Here is a 6,795-nt window from a genome sequence, read left to right as displayed (position 1 = left end):
CAGTGCCGTGAAAGTTGGGTTGATAAAATATATGAGGAAATGCTAATCAGCATTAGGAATCACTCTTAACAGGATGGTAGATTGTTTTCAGCTTTTCACTTGTAATTATGCATTCGTGGCACATTTTGATCCATGCTAAGACCTAGACATCATCATCATTACATCAGATCGCTGTAGCAAAGTTTCATACTTGCCATGCGACCATACCATGAGCCCGTGATTGGTCCCACAATGGACTCTTCTCTAAGATGAGTTTTCCTGCATTGTGGCTTTAAAGAGCAGATCCCAGATGCCTCTCAGGGCTTTTATTTTCAGCATTTAGACTTTGTTAGACATAGAGCTACAGTTGTGATGTTTTAAAAGAGAAAATTCAGTAAACAAGGTTTATCAAAGTATTTCTGCCCTGTATAGGGTGTCCTTGCGGAGGGATTCCTTTCTGACCAGCAACACTGTTGCTTTCTGGTTGCAAAAAGACCTACATAGTTCCTTTCTGTGTCTTAAACTTTTTTTTTTCTTTTTATCACTTCAGCGTGTTCTGGCCTCTCCCTGCCACCCAGGGCCTGCCAATAGCTCTTTGCCCTGTGGCAGCAACTCCTTGCTGGCCATGCTAAGTCCTTTTCAGATGGGGAGGAAAGGCTCAGGGAACAGCAACTGCATCTGAGCAAAAGCGCGTGTCTCCCTCTGCTTCCCCATATCAGCTTTTTGGAAGATTGAGGGTGATGAAAATTATCCTAATCAATGTTATCCGTTGCAGATATACTCATAGTGAGCAACAGGTATAACTGCCATAGCTGCTGTTTGTTCATCAGTTATCTAGGAGGGACTATGACTGCTGAAGAACTAATGACTGTCATATATATGTGAAGGTATTTCAGTCTAACTTCTGCCTTATAAATAATGGTTCAAATATCCGATATAGAGCTAGTTGTTTCATGGTTTGTGATAAGTTGTATGGTGCCTCTTTTCTTCCCTCTCTAGACAGATGCAATTTTTTGAGTTAAGGATGTAAATAAATCCCATGTAATCACACAGTGCTTCTGCCACAAATACTCATGGTTGCAAAAATGTTCACAGCTTTTTTATTTCTTATATGTTGCTGAACAGCTTACCTTTTGCATTAATAAACACTGGACATGCAAGTTTTGGCGGCAAATTCAGAGATTGATTCCAGCAAATATTAGCCCATTCTCTCTTTTTCTCTTTATCTCTCTCCCTGTCAACTCCTAACCACAGCTCCCCAAGATGAAGCAGGCTATTTTAAAAGAATTAGAAGTTTCTGCCTTTGCATGACTTCTATTGACACCACATCTACTTGAGTGTGGTAGGAACCAGCTCCAAGCCAATTAAAAGGAGATGGGTGCATTGTACAGCTCCCTTCTCTCTTAGTGAACTTTTGACCAAGAGGGCACTGTATTGATGAATTTCATTTCTTCCTAATCTGCTTGTACTCTGCTTGATAGCTTGGAGCTTTGCTCTCTTCTGTTTCAGTACAATGACCCTGCTCTTGAAAAAGCTGCGAGTTTGAAGCAAAGCAAAGCAAAGATTTCAAGTTATTACAAGATGTTGAACACACAGATCTCTTCTTGGCTGTCTGCAAGATGTTGCCTGACAGTTGAGAAGGGCTCTCACCCCATAGAAGAAGAAATAGTAAGGCATTATTTCACAGCTTTTAAGGCAGTAACAAAGAAACGGAGTTTCACTCAGTACTACATAGCTAAATAGAGTCAGTCCTTCAGGGTGAGTATATGGAAAGGAACGTACTAGCTATACCCAGGGGTTGCATTAGTGAAAAATGCATGTGCTATGTGTGGCTTTTAAGGGCCGGCATTCAGGCAGGTGCCCGCACACTTATCAGTCAAGTCAGAGGTCCCTTTACGAGTAACTCTACACATATGAAGAATAAAAGGACATTTCCGTAGGTCTGCTCTTTTTTCTGTTTCTGGGATGGTGCCATAGGTATTTTTGCAGAGGTCTCGAGCTGCCAATATGCCAGCGTTATGCCTGTTCTGTAATGGTTTGTCTTGGGCAAAGTCTAGTGAACAGGGCCAAGGTGCAGTGTTGCAGGATGCACACTCTAGCCTGCTGGCTATCACGCTAGCCAGACAAAACTGATCTGCTTTTTGGCCTTCTTGGCAGAGAATAAGCTTTGGTCAACAGGCGGTGTTGGCCTCAAATAGAATTTCCTTGGGCAATAGGGATGTTTCTTGATTATTTTTGCTAGCACTTGGGTGCTAGATGTTAATTAAGATATGCAACAACAGAACAGGGTCCCAGATCTCTTGCGAGCAGAAGATGATGCTGAGAGGAAAGCAGTTTGCATATCTTTCAGGGGAAAACCAGAGCAATAAAAATTGATCTTCTTATACAGAGCTACAAGGAAAATCCTGACACCTACATCTTCATATTGGAAAAGTCCTTTGCTGTTCAGAGACTGTGCATTCAGGGTCTAAGTGACAGGTGGAAGTAACGTTCTGAAACTAGTACACCATGAATTTCCATTTCCTTAGGAATTTAATATTTATAAAGTGGCTTAGCTTTGAATTGCTATGACAGTATCACAGCATTAAAGACTTGGCTGTCCTGATAATATAAACGTAACTGCTTTCCCCAAGAACATCGTTGACTAGTACCTGTTCCAGTCTATTTTAATTTTTGTTTAATCATGACACTCTCTGCACATACAGAATACATCTTTGTGGCCTGGAAAGGAAGTAAGCATGACCTTTATCAAATTAAAAAATGTGCATTGCTACTGCAACAAAGAGTAAGTGCAGATGAAATACAGATACTTGTATTTACATGACATCTGGAAGACAAATACCGACCAAATCTTTTTATCACCGCTGCACCACTCTAAGTTAATTGGAAAGACAGAAGGACATCACAGAATCTCATCAAAGGGATTTAGAGATGTCAGTCTGAGTTTCTAAACTTACAGTGAATTTGGCACCTAATTTTTTTACTTAGTCTTTTGGAGTTTCAAGATAATAGAAAAGAAATAATGGAATGGATAGGATAATTTAGGAAGAAATTGTGTTTGAACTTGTATTATCAAATAAATCACCCTCTGTGGGAGAAAACAATATAGTGAGACCTTGACTTTACCAGTTGGATAAAGATAAGTATTCAGTCTGAGACAACTAAAGCTTAGGAAGATAATAGCTTGTCCATCAGGGGCGATGTTGCCAATTAATGTTAATAGCAGCATATAGATCTCCTCAGTATTGCCATTGGGCATGCTGGGAATATTGTTAACACCAGCATGGCCATCTGTGAGTAAGGAATTGGAGGGGCAAAAGGAAATAAGAAAGAACATGTGGGAGGGAAGATCAACCTCTCACTGGAGATGAAATGGTTTCCTCTTATTTAATTAAGCAGCACTTTTTCAGGTCCAGAACAGAACAAGCATGTCCCTATTTACTTACTATGCACCTCCTACAGAAACATGCCACATTTTGAAGCCCAAGATCAGAAGATGTATTTTGCCAACAGGAAAGCATCATTTATGTTCCTTACTGCACATGGCTTGAATAGTATGTTAATGCTACTACTTCTTCCTTGTAACTCCATTGTGTTTCAGATAAAGACAGCCATCTTTTCCTCACCTGGACATCTCCATAAAAAGAAAACAAAGGATAATGACATGGAGGCTGTGATTTGAGGAAAGCTTACCATTGTCTCAGCTCATCTGTCAGCTTATCTGTTTGAAACTAAAGGAAAAAACCCCTTTCATAATATCATCCATTCCAGGTAAGGGAAGATTGTGCCCAAAGCTAGTTACTAGGACTGACTGAAAAAGTGAAAATTTTTTTCGGCAGAGATTATTTTTCCCCTGTGGAAATCTGAGTATTAGAATATTCTAGTGGAAAATAGAAATATTTTGGCTTAAATCCATAAAGACATTAATTCAGAAATAATTTATATTTTGCCTTTATATTTTGTCTTGTGGTAATTGCAATTCTGAGCTAAACAGGAAAAATCAGGCACGCAAATTATCTGGTTTGATCCACTTAGCCACCCTCCACTCCTGGGGGGCAGGGGGGAGGGCAAGCAGTGGCATCATGGTAGTCGTGACTTTGGTACATCACAAAAACTAGTTTAGAGCCTTTTCTGCAGGAAAGAATGACAACCCATGGCATCAGAAGCATGGGGTGCCAAAAACCATACCAGAATCACTGCCAAATGCACACATTTTCTGGTTTGATTGAAACAGTTTTCACTGCCTGGTTTCTCCATGAAAAAAAAAAAAAGAAAGAAAAATTCAGGGGATACTAGGTTCTATTTGTGAGCAGTAACACCTACTTTAGTTATTCAAGTGATACCTGTAGGTGCTTTTGTATTTCTTATTCTTATCTGGTTGAGGTAGAAATACCAAGACAAGACTAGCAGAACATGCCTTGTATCAGTACTGTAGCAGCTGCAACAGTATTGCAAAAGCAGGGGAGAGTGTTAGTGCGCTGTCAATAAAGGCTTTTCAACTCCAGCCTGGGCTGACGGAAACCTTCTGACTCGTATAATGATTTTCTCAAAAGGCATCTCCGAAATGAGCCTCAGGATTCATGTTTTCTTGAAGAATTCATGAGACTCCTGGTTTCAGTCCCCTCCCAAAATCAAGGCTAGCAACTGAAAAGGATTCCAGCTAAGAAATTTTAAACCCTCTCAATGGTCTCGTGAAAATAAGCAAGCAGAGGAATAACAGCATGCATTCCACTTAACAAAGGTTAATGCATTGGCCTGACAAATAGAGTAATAGTGAGAGATGCTCTTGCTTCTAGCCTGCATTTCAGCATTTGCCCCTGGCCTCCAGCATCCAAAAGTAAATCAAGACTGGCTTTGGGGCAGCTGGGATGTTCTTTTCCTCTGCAAGCCCTGTCTTTCCTTCTGCCATACATGTGCCCTTGTGTAGATGGAGGCTCTAACTGCAAGCAGAGGATTTTGCAGAGACGGCAGCACGTGTATGTTTGTAGAGCTCCATGGCCTCACTACCTGAACTAGTGATGGGCAGATTTGTGCAAGCACCAGCAAAAGGCAAAGTCTGCCAGAATATCACTCAGGAGTTCTTCTTGATGTATGTCCTTTCTAATAAGTCTTAAAATAAATGAATTTTGCAGGCTTCTGACTACAAGTGTGGCAAGATTGAGCATGTCTACTCACATCACTAATATGAGCAGTGCCAATCAACACCATGGCTAATTGGCTTCCCAGCTGATTGCTTGGCCTTCCTGGTAGGTAAGGCTCTCCTCCATACTCCTGTTATTACCCTGTTCCAGCTCTGGTTTGTGAACAAGGATTGCATCATTCCATCATAACAACAGTTAATTAGGAATGAAAACCCACTCAAATCAATTACAACAAATCAAATTACTCTTAGGACAAAAATGCAGCAGTGAATATTGCAGTAAAATATATGAGAAACACCTCTTGCCAGTTCAATATTTATAGTGGCCAGCAGCCACTGTAAATTCCTCAGTATAACAGGAAACAAACAGCACGTGTGAAATGATCTCAACTCTTCAGGGTGCTGAATTTATAATCAGTTCTGTTGGTGCTTATCTTTAGATGTGTAGCTAGATCTACTGAACATAATGGGCTTTGGTTCCTGAGACAGCAGGAAGTGGGAAAAGTTCCTTTTCTTTTGTGTTTATTAGTTGGTTTCTGGTTGGGTTTTGTTGGGTTTTTTATCCTTGTGAATGAAATGTACTGGCCTGTACTAGCACCATTTTTGCAAGTAAACTGTGTCCTTGGTGTTCTTCCACGTGATTAGGAATCATGCGGAAGGCCAAAGCAGCCCCTCAGCATGTAACAGTGCAGGTGTGCCCCTGTACACTGCCGTCAGGTGACATGTGTGACAGAGAGAGGTCTCAGTGAAGCTTGTGAAGTGAGGGGAAGGGGCAAGCTCAGGCTTGAGACAGGAATGAATATTTTGGAAAGCCATGCTCAGTGATGGAGGAGATACAGCAGAGAGGTGATAGAGAAGATGGAATGCACCAGTGCTTTGAACCATAGGGATTGATGGGCATGGTTAATAGGACACAATGTAGTGTAAGGCTTTAGAGTTAGGCCCATGCTCAAAGCAATGCTGGCATGAGGTATGGGTGGTACAGATGCCTGCTATTCAGGTCCCCTGTAGGCTTTCATGCATGCAGAAGTACAACAACCAGGATGTAAAAAAAAAGGTTTAACCTACTTTACAGATCTTTGAGGGTGAAAAATTCCAACAATGACCCATTTTCAAGTCCATCTGATTGCTGGCTTCCCAACTGCCCCTCCCCTAAAGGAAGAAAAAGCCAAAGAAAGACACAGAAGAGATGAGCAATGCTCCCTGCAGGAGCCAGGTGAGTTTGGGCAAAAGTGGGGGTACAGGGAGAAGGGAATGGAAAAAAGTGAGTAGCCTCCTGCAAAGGGACTGAGGTGGTGCTGGGATGCCAGGGATGGCCGTGGGGTGCTCATGGGTGCTGGTGCAGAAACATTGGGGTTTATACTTGCAGATATGATAGCTGAATGAAAAAGCGTTGTGTTATTCCAAAGCTTTTTACCAGGAGTGTGTTCTTAGGAGCACTGAAAATACGGCTAGACTGGAGCAGATGACAGCAAGTATAAATCAACAGAGGGCAACTAATTAACAACTGTGAGGGACTCAGTCAGTATTTCAGCTGTTGTAAGGTGCTGTAGTGGTTCTAGTCAGGGAGGTTGAGACTTGGTGATGAATTGACACTATTTTAAAGGTTTCTTTGCTTTTCTTAGGATGTCTGCTGGGATGCGATGGTCTGACCTCTCTGACAGGCTCTCTGAAGA

This window comes from Egretta garzetta, unplaced genomic scaffold (genome assembly GCF_000687185.1).
Source record: "Egretta garzetta isolate BGI_Z169 unplaced genomic scaffold, ASM68718v1 scaffold89, whole genome shotgun sequence".
Classification (NCBI taxonomy): Eukaryota; Metazoa; Chordata; class Aves; order Pelecaniformes; family Ardeidae; genus Egretta; species Egretta garzetta.
Note: the sequence above shows the minus strand (reverse complement) of the source record.